At 45.4% G+C, this 15,517-nt stretch overlaps 1 long non-coding RNA gene across 1 annotated transcript; it reads right to left on the bottom strand.

Annotated features, from left to right (window-relative positions):
* Window positions 1-10,706: 10,706 nt before the first annotated feature.
* On the bottom strand, window positions 10,707-14,894 carry LOC146891528 (uncharacterized). The gene is made up of 2 exons (XR_014996981.2): window positions 14,839-14,894; window positions 10,707-12,513 (listed from the first exon to the last, which is right to left on the bottom strand). It is a non-coding gene; the product is annotated as an uncharacterized LOC146891528 (long non-coding RNA).
* Between the last annotated feature and the right edge of the window lie 623 nt (window positions 14,895-15,517).

The raw sequence follows: 15,517 nt of genomic DNA, 5'->3' as shown, positions 1-15,517 counted from the left end.
GATGGGGAACTAGAGATTCTCTGAGGGATGCCCTCCAGAAGACTGGCCAGTAGGAAAGAAATAGAGGGGAGGTGGGAGATGGGAGGGTGAATTGAAGGCCTCGAAAAGGATGAAAGAAAAAGAGTAAGTCTTTAAAGAGACAAAGTATAGATAGATTAAAAGGAGTTTTTAAAAAAGCCTCAAAAAGATGGAATGTGCACAGAGAATCTAGATTATGGATTATGTTTATTATTGTGGGTTTTTTTTTTTGTTTTTTTTTTTTTGACGAGAGAGAGACATTTGATCCTGGGGACTTCTAAGAAAGGTATCTTGACTTTAAAATATGAGTCTAAGGATTTTTTGCTTTGGAAAAGAGGTTCTGCTTTTGTTTCCACAGTGGATGAGAACCTGTGGATTTCTTCTAGATTGATGGAACAACACCCACTGAAAGGTTGCCATGAACACCCCCCAAAATTACTTCACAGGAAGTAGTTGAGAGAATGATGCTCAAATTCCCTAAATGATTTTTTACTGGAGGAAGTGAGGCTCGGGAGTCTGTCTGCCATTGTGGGCCTGATGAGGAGGGACGAGTGGCAAGCTTGAGCCTCTTCTGCCATTTACGAGTGTGAATCTGCTTCCCAGAGTCCCTGTGAGTGGCAGCAGTGGTCCCTGGCTCTGCACACCTAAGAGTTTGCAGAGCAAGTGGCAGGCTTTCCTGCAGGACCCAAGGGACCCTCGCAGCAGTCACAGAAGGTCCCCAAGTACGCCTCCCAGGGGGCGATAGGAGGTGCATCACCCCTGTCCAGTCAGTGCCTAGCCTGGTGGAGCTGCCCTGGCTGAGAGAGACTTTGGGATCACCACTGCGGCCTCCTCCATGGCAGCAAGAATTGCCATCAGCCAGACAGCTGCTGTGACTATCTTGTAGCCAGTACCTGCATTTAATATCATTCATGTGAAACGTAGAATGAGCATGTTTGCTAGGGCATTTTCCAACTTATTGCTACCATTTTTGTGCCATGCCCAGGCCAGTTAAGAATGTTAGTGCTAATTATATAGAAAAGAGGGAGATGTTGGGGGCTGTGGACTCCCAGAGCCTGAATTTCCTTAAACAACTTGTTTTCCTGCAGCGGCTCTGAGCAAACAACTTGTTTTCTGTGCCTGGAGTTGCTCTGAGCATGAGACCCTCAGGAGTTCCTGATGGCAGGGGAGTGGTTTCTGGTGGACTTGCAGCTGAGAGTTAGGGTATGGCCATTAGTCAAAGAGACCCTATATAAGCTGCCCTGGAACACGAACACAATAAAGTGGGCATTCTTAGGGCATTCTTGGCATTCTTGTTTCAAGAACAAACCAAGTGTTCATTCTTGAAGAATGAACCATGAATGTCCAACTCATGAACAAAACTGTCGCGTTTAACATGTAGAACAAGCATTGCATTACACCTCTCTCTCTCTCTCTCTCTCTCTCTCTCTCTCTCTCTCTCTCTCTCCCTCTCTCTCCTAAGCAGGGTTTCTCCATATAACCCTTGCTGTCCTGAAACCCTGAAACTCACTCTGTAGACCAGGCTGGCCTTGAACTCAAAGATTGACCTGCTTCTGCCTCCCCAGTGCTGGGATTAAAGGCATGAGCCACTACTGCCTGGCTTTCCATGTCATTTCTTATAGCTTGGCCAGAATGATCACAAAGAGAAGCCGAGCCCGTAGATGGGGTAAACAATTGCAGGTTCCTTGTCAGGATCATGCACTGGCCCCCACCCACCAGACACTGTACTCACACAGCGTTCTAGGATTGCTTCCTTCTCCTTCAAGCGGACAATGTCAGTCACCCGTGTCCATCTAGGGGCTGGGACAGCTCACACCATGGCCGATCTGGGTGCTGCAGCTCTTGGCTACTGCATGCTGTTTATCTGTAGCCATCCCTACTGCAGTGCTTGTTTCAATCTTGCCTTGCCATGGAGACTTGCCTTCCCAGAGGTCGGTTCTGAGCCTTGCTCTTTTCAACTCTTACAGAAGGTGTGGACCTTAAAATGTACGTGAATCCTTCCATCTTAGTAAATACAGTGTTTCTATACTAAAGGCTGATAGAATGAAAAACCAGCTGGTTATATCAGTGAGATAATGCTTTATTTCTTTTCTTAAAATCTAGGCAATCCAGGCTAAAATATACACATGGGAGAAAGAACTGAAAAAAAATCCCAAATTAATTAATGTCTCTCTTAGTGCAAAGCGTGGCTGGTTGTTCCTCCTCTGCAAAACCACACTCTGTTCTCAATGGCTCCACATGACTGGGATGATGTTTCCCCACTCACTACTCTGGAAGCGCATAATTACTCCTTATCATTCTTAGCACCAACTCTACTGCCGGATTTGAAAGCATCTAAAAATAAAATAGTTGGCATGAGTTTCTCTCCCTATCAGCTTGGAAAGATGAGTTAGAGGAATGTCTGGCCCAAACGGTCCAGAAACATATTTCTCCTGTAAGTGAGGTTTTTCTGTTTTGAATCAGAAATATCTCCAAAAGGCCCATGGGAGAAATAAACAAAATTGAGGATCACGCATATGAAAATCTCTACACACTACACCATCAGGGAACTGTAAACCAGAACAATAGGATAGCATGACACATCTGTTTGAATGGCCCATGACACTAACAAACCAAACACTGTTAGCATACAGGCCTGAAAGAATGTTCTAGGATATCAAAAGGTATGAAGGCTTTGAAAGGCAATCTGGCAATTTCTAAAGAAACTAAACATAGATTAAAACTTCACCAAGGAGCTGGAGAAATGGTTAAGAACACCTGCTGCTCTAGCAGAGGCCCCAGAGGGTCAACTCCCAGCATCCTCAAGCTGGCTCACAACCATCCATAAAACCAGGTCCTGGGAGTCTGATGCCCTCTTCTGACCTCCTCAGGCACTGCATGCATATGGTACAGAGACACATGCAAGGTAAACACCACATGCACACAAAAAAAATATTTAAAAACATAAACTTAATTCAGACAAGCTTCTATTTACCCACAGGACTTCTGAACTCATATGCACAGGTAAACCAGTACATAAATATCTAGACTCTATGGTAACTTTACTCAGAATCAGTCACAGGACCAGTGAGATGGCTCAGCAGGTGACGGTGTGTGCCATCAAGCCCGACAACCTGATTTCCAGCCCCGGGACTCTCTTGACAGAAGGAGAGAGCCAATTCCTACAAGTTTTCCTCTGACTTCCCCGTGTATGAGTGACAAGTGAGTTCATACCCTTACCCTCACCCAAACACAACAAACAAGTGAATGTAGTAAAAATTAGAGAGAGAAAGAGAGAGAGAGGTAAAAATACAGGAGAATAACAAAAAGCTTTGCTTTTGTGTGTCTTTCAAGCCTGGGTCTTGGGTCTTGCTGTGTAGTTCAGACAGATCTGGAATGTACAATTTTCTACTTCAGTCCCCAAAGCAGTGAGGGTAACAAGCACATGCCATGATGCTCAGCTAGGGAAAGCACTTTAAATGGATTATATACATGTGTGTGTGCGTGGACAAAGAACATCCGTGTCAAAGTCAGATGCCAACTTCTGGAGTACTTTCTCTCCTTCCATCGTGGACCTGAGGGTTCCCCTCACATTATCAGATGTGCATGGCACATGCTTTACCCTCTGAGCCCAGAAAAACGCTTTTTAAATTTAAATTTTATTTCGAGGCAGTGTCTCACTGTATAGCTCTCGACGAGACTGGAACTCTCTAGGTAGACAATACTGGCCTCGAACTCACAGAGATCCACTTGCCGCTTTGCCCTCAGGGCGTGTCAAGTGCTTTGGCCCTCGGTATCACACTGATGCTTTGAAAGCCTAGGACTGTTGGACCCAGCTCATCATTGGAGCTGAGGTACAGTTTAGCTTAAAAGCAGGGATCAGCAAGGAAAGGAAGAAAGATAAAGTTGGTGATAAAGACTGTGAGATGGCCAGGACACAACTCTGAAGACCTGGCAGTTGGTCCTAACACAGTGTCACACAATGTCAGTCCCTGGGGAGCCCAAGAAAGGAAGCAAAACTTGGGCACTCGACACTGTTTTCAGCCAAATAGAAATAGGCTTCATGCTGAATGGATTTCTTTCCTTCCGCCTACCCTAGTTTGCTCATTCAGAAAGGGCTCGTGTGCCCTCTGTGCCAGGAATCTGGCTAGAATCTGAAAGTGTGAGAACGAGCAGGTCAGGCAGGCCCTGTGCAGAGTCCAAAGCAGGACGTTGCCTTTGAATAGTTTATACAGATAAGGATCCCGCGAAGTGGGCATCCATACAGCTCACGAGGCTTTCTCCCGCAGGGCCAGCGTGTGGTTAGCAGGACAGATGTGCAGGAAGCAGGGACAATGTTCAGGCTTCTAAGAACCAGACAATGGCTTTGAAGTGATGCGAATCTCTGGAAATAATACTGCTACTGTCTGACTGGTCAGAGAGAGGCTTGTGTTGTGGAAATGGAAAATGGGGATTGGCCTAAATCCCACAATGGATCCCATTGGCCATACCACTCTGGTTGGTGTTCCTGCCCAATGCCTCACAACAGTAATTGGAATGTACACAGCCAGCAACTGGAAGACAGAGCGTATGGCTCATGGTGCTGGTGCCTGTGCTGGTACAACAGAACGGGATGAGTGGGTGTCTTTGAATGTTTATTTCCATCTAAATTAAGAAAACAAAACCGGGAATGCAGTGCCGGGTGGTCTGCGGTGACTCATGAGGTCTTCAGAAACTCAAATGACGAAGGAGTGGTGGTGTTGGTGGCATTTCTAATAACTTTAACTGGCTCGTTCTCTTTCTGTAATCTGAATGAGACATTCACGCTGAACTACTTGGAGGTCTTCTCAGACGTTATCTGGGTATTTATGAATTTTCATAAACTCACTCAGATTGTGCATCTGTAGCAGCCATTCACCCTCACTTGTCATCCTGCCCAGGCGGCATCAGCCAAGCTCCTGGTAGTTGCTGTGCAGCAAACTCTCCGACAAGTGCATCAATTTTCTCTTCTGATTTGCGAACACCAGAGGTTTCGTCTTACCGCTCAGGCCCAACAGTGCCCCTGTGCTGTCTTGCCACAGAGTTATGCTCACTTTTCCTTTCTCTGCCCTAATCTGTCTGTGAGAACTATGAGAACTTGGCTATTTTGATATCTTGTGAAACACCACACTGATCTCTCTCATTGCCCGAACCATGCAGGTTGGATTTGGTGGTCAGCAAGTAATCTGAATCCTTGGTGCCGGGTTGCTCAGTTGCTGTCATGAAGTACCACCCCCCAGGTGGCTTAAACAATGGCGGCTTATTTGCTCACAGTTCTAGAAGCTTCTACTTAGGCACCAGAAGGGCTGGATTTTGGGAGAACAGCTCAGGCTGCTCTGTCTGACTTAGGAAAAGGTTTCTTCTCACTGTGCATTTGCACAGCCTCTCTGTGCCCACAGACGGACCTCTGGGGTTCCTCTCATTACAAGGCAAACCCAACACCATGCCCTCACTTAACCTAACTACTCAATGGACCCATTGAGCATTAAGGCTTTCACTTGTGCACTGGAGGGGAACCACGATTTCCACGACAGGTGTCTTGAGTTCATGACAGATACAGGGTATAGGCATGCCAGGAACTCTAACAGGCTCACCCTCTAAATAACGTCTTGGGCACCAAGCAGTCTGAAATACACTGGGATGTGATGTTTCCTGGGAACAGAAAAGCTACTGAGTGTCATTACCTTTGCAACTGGGATGATGCTCTCCATCAGGGGTACCCAGGACTTAGAGGCAACACTTCACATCTGAGTGTGCTATTTAGGGTCCTGTGCACCCCCAAACTTCTGTTGGTGGACCTGGTGTTGCCCACTCCATAGCATGAGCATTTAATTATCAGGAGGGTGCTGCAATAGTTTAGCTGGCTTCTGGAACACAAGTGAGCCGCAGAAGTACATGACCACTACCGCGTGGGTCTGTTTTTCTCTGTGAGGATTTGTCTTCCTAGCCCCCAGGGAAGAGCTGCCCCCATGTCTGCTCTGTAGATGGCTCCTGACACAGGGGAGCCTGCTCGACAGGCTGCTGCAATAAGATCAAGCAGGGAGAACCCAGGAAGATCACCAAGCTGCAAACCCAGTTGTCCACCCTTCTTCCCTTTCCTGGGATTGCAATTAAGGGTTATTTTAAAGACAGTTAAGTGTTTTAGTGTTGGGGACTATGGACACTCAGACCCTGAATTTCTTGTAAATGACTTGTTATGCTTGCAACTGCTCTGAGCAAAACAACTTGTTTTCCTGTGCCTCGCAGATGCTCTGAGCACGAGACCCTGATGGCAAGGGAGTGGGTTCAGGTGGGTCTGCAGCTGAAAAATCCCAAGAGCTGGGAGGTGGCCAGAGCCCTATATAAGCTACCCCTGGGCACAATAAAGTGGGCATTCTTGTATCAAGGATGACCCGTGTCCCCATGTCTCTCTCGTCTCTGTCTCCGTGTGTATGTATGTTTTTAAGTCTCCAGCCTAGCTACCTGCTTGCATACCATAGAGCATAGAGCAGACACTGTGTTTTACATTTTAGTATGCAAAGCAACAGGGCAGCCTCAATTTGAATGTGCAAGAAGATAGTTATGACAACTTGGAAGAAAAAAAAAAGCAGCCAAACCACCCTGTGTAGACAGTAAAATATTTCTGTATAGAGTCAGGAATACCCAAACCTTCCCAGGATGTCCGGGTCCCGATAGCCTTGGTCAGGCTCTTGGGCACCCAAGATGATGAGTTAAGATCAGCCAAAATCCTTGTGCCAGCAGAGATTCATATTCCTTCTAAAACAGTAGCTGCCGACCCTCTCCCCCTCCTCCTCCTTTCCCTCTTCTCCCTCCTCCCTTTTCTCTTCTCCTTCCTCCTCCTCTCCCTTCTACTCATCCTCCCTCTCCTCCTCTCCCTCCTCCTCATCCTCCCCCACCTACTCCTTTTTAAGAATCCAAATTAAAATCTATAAATCGCCCCATGCAGTTGGTTGCCCAGAGTCATTCAGAAAAGCAGGGCTTTCTCCAGTCTGTGAGCAGAGTTTCAACACCTTGGACAGCACCAGGCCTTTGCCAGAGCTGGGTCAAAGGACAAATGCAGAGAGCTGTAGGCAACTGAGCAAAGTGGCCCTGGAAACATACATACAAGTGATAGTATAAGAACTGAAAAGGCTATATTTAGGAATGTGTGTGTGTGTGTGTATACAAATATGCATGCAATAACAATTAGTGGATAAAAGAGGCCATGGATTTGAAGGAGAGCAGGAGGGATCTATGGGACAGTTCGGAGTGAGGAGAGGGAAGGGAGAAATGTTGTAACTATATTGTAACTTCAACAATAAAAAGTTTAAAAGAACAAATACAACAGCGCTCCTGTTTCTACCAAGAACATTAGCAAGCCTGTTCAGAATGCAAGTTCAAGAGAATTGTTACTGTGTTAAAGTAGACTGTAAAACCTAAAGCCTGAAATCAGAGATGGGCTAAGCACGTTTCTGTCCATCATCTCAGAGGAAAATGCACCTAAACACTGTCCAGCTGTGTAGCCAACCCTGGGGATGGCTTTTGTAACGGGGCAAGACTGGACCCAGTGCTGAGAAACAGCAGACAACCAGCATAGAGCCAGGGCAGCAAAGGGGCAAGAGACTGGCTTTGCAGACTGTCCAAAACTGACATCATGGGAAGCGTCCTTAAGCTCTGGTCCTCACTCTGGGTACCTGTGAATGGGGATACTTCTGTCCAGAGCTGTGAAGGATAAGGACGTGAACTGGAAGGGGGGGTCTCAGCAGAACACTGCTGACTGTTAAGACCACCTGTCCAAGAATGTTTCCATCATCACTTTCTGTTTAGATTTTCAAAGACTCAGCTGTTTCTTTTTTTTAAAAGATTTATTTATTTATTATGTATACAGTGTTCTATCTGCATGTATGCCACCAGATCAGAAGAGGGCCCCAGACCTCATTACAGATGGCTGTGAGCCACCATGTGGTTGCTGGGAATTGAACTCAGGACCGCTGGAAGAGCAGGCAGTGCTCTTAACCTCTGAGCCATCTCTCCAGCCTTCAACTGTTTCTTAAAGTTATTTGCTTCTCTGCATATGCAACTCCAATGGCCAACACACACACATACACATGCCCACGCGCATGCGCACGCATGCGCGCATGCACACACACACACACACACACTTGTGCTCCCACAGTCATATATTCATATTTAAGCATTCCCCACGTCTGCACACTGCTTCCCACAGGTTCACACACACACACACACACACACACACACACAGCTGCACATGTATTCATTCATATACATCGCAGACTCAGTGAATTCAGCTCCTCTTCTTCATTCTCCTGCTTTTGAGAAGCCAATGAGAACTGTCTGCATTGATGCTGGGAGAGCCCAGGGGACAGCTTTGAGCCTGCAGCCACAGCACCATGTTTTCCCAACTGTGGTCAAGTGAATAATGTCCTTGTCCTAAAACCTGGAAACCATACGAGTTCCTTACATGGCAATAGGGACTCAGCACACATGAGCAAGGATGATAGCAAGGCCCATTATTCTGATGCATTCAGGTGACTCAATGACATTGCAGAGAACCTTTCAAAGCAGAGGCAGTGGGGCCAGCACCTGAGACGCTGGCATGAAGCAGCAGATGATGGAGGGATGCCCTTGGAAAGAAGAGGAGCAAGTGCAAGCCAAGGATACTTGCTTGGGATGGTCTCCCACTAGACGCTGAGGAACAAGGAATGTGTTTCTCTCCAGAGCCCCCACAGACATGAGCCAATGAAACCGATTTTGAACTTCTGTCCTCCAGACCTGTCAAAGTCACAAGATTTCAAATTACTAAATTTGTGGCAGCTTCTTGTGGCTGCCACGATAAATCAAAATGACAATTGCTTTACAGCAGGTGCAGATGCCTGTGTGTGTATTTCTTTTTTTGGCCAAATGGAATCATGAAAAGGTAGTGGTTTCATGCTGTTTGGAAATTGCTGGAATCAATCCCTAGCATAGCAATACTTAAAAAATATTTTCATTTGTTCTTGGAAAATTCCTTACATATGTACAATTTATTTTGTTAATGTCCACCTTTTGTTCCCCAATAGAATGTTCCCCAAGTCCTCTTAAGTTTCCCCTCCCAACTTCATGGTCTCTTTAATTAGTTTTAAACCCACCGAGTTGAATTGGTGCTGCCTGCGTGTGAATGGATGTGAGGTCATCCTTGGGTCCTGGGCAGCCTAGCAGGGGCCATAGCCCCAAAGAGCCATCACTTCTGGAGCTCTCAACTGCTGACGGTTCCGCAGCCAGTGATGGGGCCTTAGGATCCTCTCTCCAGTCCATGCTAGAGTTTGAATTGACTTGCTATTGACAGCACCACTTTTTAAGAGGGACTCCAAAGAATTCCTTTGCCTGGGTGACTATGTCATGTCTTCCCGTTTTCAACACCTTCACATTGATTCATTTCACCAATGGAAGGGGTGCCATCCCTCTATAATATCAGCACTGTGCTGTTTCTGCGGACCGGCAGCTGCCACCCACTCTCATTCCAGTACGGGTGAGCCCTTCCCTGTGATTACAAAAGCCGGGAGCTCTGTCCTCTGTCATTTCCCGGCTGAGAAAGGTCATGACTCTCATTTTTTCGATTCAACATATATATGGTTTTAGTCCAAAAGGTTTTATTCCATATCACTTTCTATTTCACTTAGTTTACTATTTGCTTGGTCGTTACACGTTTGCTCCATTACGTTAATTAACCTTCAACCCACAGAAGTGGCCAAACTGGTCATCACCCACTTTGTCCAAGTGTAGTAAATACTCAGGGTTTTTACATTTAAAACACTGGCATGAGTGGCATAGAGGTGGGCTCTGAATGGCACCGACATAAATCGAGAGCTGTTGCACTCTAGTGGGCAGAAGAGTGTTGAAATGCAAAGGATTGGGCTAGGGGAAATTAACTTCCTGAGCAAGCATGAGAACCAGAGTTCAAATCCCCAGCACCCTCGTTAAAAGCCAGCTATGGCTACGCATGTTTGTGATCCCAGCACTATGGGAACAGAGACAGCAGTGGCCGCCAACCTATTTATAGCTTCGGCGAGAGACTTTGTCTTAAGGGAATGATGTTGCGGAATATGATTTTAAGATGTGTTGCATTTGTTTATGCTGCAGAATATGACTTCAACCCTGTAAAGGTGTGTTACGTTTGCTTTCGCTGAACGTGTAAGGATGTGTGTTTAATTGTGTAAAGATGTGTTGTATCTGTTTCACCTTGCCTACCTAAGGCACCTGACTGGTCTGATCTAATCAAGAGCTGAACAGCCAGTAGTTCGGCAGGAGAAAGGGTAGGCAGGGCTCCCAGGCAGAGAGAATGATTAGGAGGCGAAATAAATATAGGCGTTAGAGAAGTCAAAGATGAGGGACCTAGGGCAAGAAGCAAGGATGCCAGCCAGATAGATACAGTGGAGTGGTAAAAGTGAGACACACAGAGGTACGAGAGGTAATGAGCCCCAAGGCAAGAGGTAGGTATAGAGAAACGGGTTAATTAAGTTAAAGTAGCTAGCTGGAAAAGACCTAAGCTAAGGCCGAGCATTTCAAACGCACAAGTCTCAGTGTCGTGATTTGGGAGTTGGTTGGTACAGAATAAGGCATGGAGTGATGGAGAAAATCACCAGTGGCCTCTCTGAGCACCGTTTTGCACCCACGCCCACATCTGTACACAAACCACAGATGCATATGCTCACAAAACACAAAAAATTGATTTATTCTCAAAAAGATATGTAACTTACAAAAATTACCGATCCTCAGCCCTGTGATTAAGACCCAGTAAACTTAAGATAGAATGTATGAGATGCCATGTGAACCAGAAACATGGAGGCATGAGCAGAGAGAGACGGGATTGGGTCAAATCAGTGGGTACATGTGCAGGTGTTTGTCAAGGCTGGGTGAGAAGGGCCATTGATGATACCAAAAGAAGCCAACAACCTTGACAAGACAAGCTCCTAACAAAATATCAATATAATGACTGAAGGTCAGGGGTTAAGAGCACACCGTGGTCTTGCAGAGAACTGGAGTTCCATTCCCAGCACCCACCACAGAGGATCTTCTGCCCTCTTCTGGTCTCAACAGGTACTGCATGCAGTATTCATAACCATACATAAGCTAATTATTAATCAAGTAAAATACAATCATTACAATCACTACAATCATTTCTAGACTCAAAACCCAAGTCACTAACTTCAAAAGGACAGAGGATATAAAATTTTCGTACTGTTCCAGCAAGAAGAGAAATGGAAGAAGGAAGAGGAAAGACGAGAGGAAAATTCAAGGAGAATTTAAGTAAGCATCACTGTATCAAGTGGGGTTTTAAGAGGTGTGACCCCGTGGTGCACAAAGCCACACATGCCACCAACAAGGTAAAGCTGACGCTAGGAGGCTAAGGATGCGAGAGATCGAAGCTTTCCGATTTTGTTTTCATCGCCTAAGGTTCTCTTTATCAGGCTGGCGTTTCTGCAGTTCCGTGCAGAACATTTTAGAAGCAGCTTGTCAGTTTCCAAAACAATCGCCATGCTAGAGTGTTACTTAGGATTCGGTTGAGCCCACGAATCCTAAAAACGTGGAGTGCACGTTGCTTTTCCTGAAACATGAAGATGATATGCCTCTCCGGGTTTGCCCTCTTCAGCGCCAAGCTCACACGCACAGCTATGGCGAGCTTTAACTGGCAACTCGAGGCAGTCTAGAGTCACCAAGGAAGAACATTTCGTGGAGGAACTGTCTAGATCTAGGTGGGACCATGGGCGTGTCTTAATGACTGTGAAGAGCTACCTAGGGAGAGTGGCCATTCCCTGGGCAGGGGATCATGGCTTCTTTAGGAAGGGAGAGCAAGCTTAGCGCTGGCATGCGTTCATTTCTAGTTTTCTGTGTCTTGGCTGTGGATCGGATGTCTTTTCAAGTTCCTGTGTCCGTGACTTCCCCACCACAACAGATTTCTCGGGACTTGGAGCTGACAAAAGCACGTTCTCTCTTACGCTGCTTGTGTGTGAGTTTTGTGCAGTGGCAATGGAGAAGGTGTTCAGACACTCTTCACATTTCCCCTCTCCCTTTCCTCCCTCTAGAATCTCCCACATACTCCTCCTTGCTCACTTTTAAATTCATTCTTTCCTTTCTAACTAATTGTTGTTATATACGTATTTGTATATGCATATGTGCTCCTAAATATCTAAGTACTACCTGCTCAGTCTGTATAGTGTTCCTTGTATGTATGTTTGCAGGGCTGACCATTTGGTATCTGGTTAACCAATGGCTGTTGCCCTTCCCTGGGGAAGACTGTTTCTTCTGCTCTCAGTATTCCTTAGTTGTCTGCAGTCCTCTGTGCAGGACTGAGGTCTTGCACACATTTTTTAAAGGTTTATTTTTAATTATGTGTGTGAGTGTGAGTGCAGGTGTCCAGGAGTCCCGAGGGATCGGGGATCCACGGAGTCCAGGAGTCCCGAGGAATCATCAGGGATCCACGGAGTCCAGGAGTCCTGAGGAATCGGGGTCCACAGAGTCCTAAAGGAAAATGAGAATATGGTATCACTTTCTCCCCAAATGCCTCCAGCAAAATAATGGTCTCCTTTCTGTGGACTTTGAACATATGCCACAACTTTACTTACATCAGTGACATTAATGCTATGACCCACACACAGTAAGAGTCTGGGCAGACTGAGAGTGTGCAGAAGATGTGGGTCATGTCCAGTGCTAATGCTTTTCCCCAGCACTCCCGCTGGGGAAATATATATAATACAACTTGATGAATATCAGTATTTCTTCTCTGTTCATGCAGTGAAGCTCTCTGTTAGATCCGTTATGGTCAAGGCCCAACAGATGCCACAAATTTTCAAATAGTCAGAGACACGGGATTCATCTTTGTTTTTAAGCTGTAGGAGGCAAAATAATCAGTATGCTTCGCCACTAACGCCCTTCTGCGGTGTGCCCATGTCTACTGCATGTCTACATATTTTCAATAATAAAAATTAGCAATCCTCCTAGGGAGAATGTGCAGTCACTGTGAAGTAATTGACATTATTGCAAGACAGTTTTTGAACGAGTGAAGACAATGTTCATTTCTGTAGTAGACTTACATTAATTCTTAGATATTCAGTTACAGTTAAATAAATTTAAGCTATAGATATAAAATGTTATATAATGCAGTATATTTTAATAAATAAAAATCACTGGAATTTTGTTTTTGAACTTATAATGCTAATATTGTTATGAAATTTAATTAAAATACAGCTAAAATAAGTATTAACTATTATAAAATTGTTATGTGTTCTATCTGGACTAATACACCTACTAGGATGGTGTGGGAGGTCCTGTCTATGTGTTGCTTTTATTGGCTAATGAATAAAGAAACTGGCTTGGCCTATAGCAAGGTAGAACTTAGTTAGGTGGGGGGGAAGATAGGCTGAATGCTGGGAGAAAGAAGGCAGAGTCAGAGAGAAGCCATGGAGCCGCCACCAGAGATAGACATGCTGAAATCTTGCTGGTAGGCCACGAGCCTCATGGTAAAATATAAAATAATGGAGATGGGTTAATTCTAGATGTAAGAGCTAGCTAGCAATACGCCTAAGTAACTGGCCAAGCAGTGATTTAATTAATACAGTTTCTATGTGGTTATTTTGGGAGTCTGGACGGCTGGGAAATGAACAAGCGGCCTCCTTACAAAACTGGGATGTATAATTTTAAAAGATAATGTTCAATTTGGGGATTTTTCTTGTTAGTAAACATAGCAACAGACTAATTTAAACTGTATATTTTTGGCAAGAGGAAAATAAGCAAGTCACTGGGGCAGGGCAGAACCTTGGAGCCCCACGCTCATATTTGGCAGAATTCGCTCTTACCACTTCAGTCCCATTTATTGGGACAAATGCCTGATCATTTAGATAAATAAGACTTCCTTACATCCTGTTTTCCTCATGTGTCCACATGTTTTTCATCCAGGTTAAAAAAATTTTTAAATGCATTGGAGTTTTAAATGTGAGGCACAAAAGCCGACATTGGAAATGTACACGTGTACTCAACAGGAGAGGTGCTGAAAGCGTGACTCAGAGACGGGGAAAGGTGTCCCACAGATAGCCCCGCCCCACCCCACAACTCCCGCCCCTTACGTCAACCCTTGTTTTTAAAAAATACTTGGAAGTTGTCATCATCAAGATGGATCACTTGTGTCGATCGCACAGAAAACAAACAGAGCTGCACGCTCTGAGAGAAGGGCTCTCTCGGGTGACTGGCAGCTAACCACCACACCACACAGTCACACGCAGAGCCTTGCCGACGCCCTGAGCAGATGTCTGCCCACAAACTGGCTGCTCCGCCTTGGAGGACTACTGCCTTTGCGATTGATCTTTGCGATTGAGAAGGACTGTTTCAGTCTGTCTTGTAGAATTCTCATTTCTTTCCTCAAAAAGCTTCCTCTTGAGTTGACCTCTGAATAGACAGGTCATTCAGGAAGCCTAGTCACACTGGTGCAAACTGACAGACCTCACCAACAGACCAAACTTGCCTTTGGAGCATGTGTCTTTCCTCTCATCTGACTCGACAGTCCTAATCCATGAAACCTTTATGTTTCCAATCTACGGGCTGAGACTCGTGTGCTCATTGATCCTCAATTCTCTAGCAAAGCCAAGCAAAACCATAAAACAAAAGATGACCACAGAAAGTTAAAAGATTCTTCTCCCCCAGAAATAGGCTCAAGTTGATGAAATGTTTTCTTTTTCTCCCATGGAATTATGCTGGATTTTAGACATCAGAAGAGTTTAGGTTCTAAGCAGTTGCAACTCAAATTTAATCCTTTGTGGCTTGTAAAAATCATAACTGGTGGGCAACACTCACGTGAAGTTATTTTCAAATCTCGCATTCCAGACGCGCTTCTCCAGGGCAGTCCTCTGGGGGCTTTGCAGAGTCCATGCTTTCTGAACAGGCTTTCTCTCTCTTCTGAAATAATCTGGGAGCCACCCCAGGATTTGCCCTTCATTGTTTAGCTTGTCACTCACCACGCCTTCACTAACTGCTAGCTTGTCACAACATTTGTGCACACATTTGCTCCGGCTCTCCAGGCTCACAAGCTCCTCTTTAGAAATTAGGTGCAGGCGGCCAGGGTGGCTCTCTGTTCTCTGCCACAGCCTGTGCCTTCTGGAAGGCATGCACCAGGGCCTGCATCTCTGAAATATGCTAAGAGCATTTCCTGAAAAGAAATAGCTTCTGTGGAGACAAAAAGAAGAAAAACTATCCAGACAAAGTTACTCTGTAACTTGATGTTAGGAACACCCACCAATCAACAAGCGCATGTTTGCTGCAGTGCTCACAGTCCACTGGGAAAGAAGTAAGTGAATTTTAAATGGTTTTGCAGATGGAGCTGGAAACACCATAAAGGAAACACATCTTTTTACTGTTTCCTTGAAAGTTTGAAACACACGGATTTGGTTTTCTCCATAAGCAAACTGTTTCTGCCTACTGATTGTCGTTTCAGATGTGTGCATACGCCCACTCCTCTTCCAGGCTGCCCCCGTCT

The sequence above is a fragment of the Myodes glareolus genome, chromosome 15 (assembly GCF_982192425.1).
Source record: "Myodes glareolus chromosome 15, mMyoGla1.1, whole genome shotgun sequence".
In the NCBI taxonomy this organism is placed as follows: domain Eukaryota; kingdom Metazoa; phylum Chordata; class Mammalia; order Rodentia; family Cricetidae; genus Myodes; species Myodes glareolus.
This window is presented reverse-complemented; position numbering and strand designations above follow the sequence as displayed.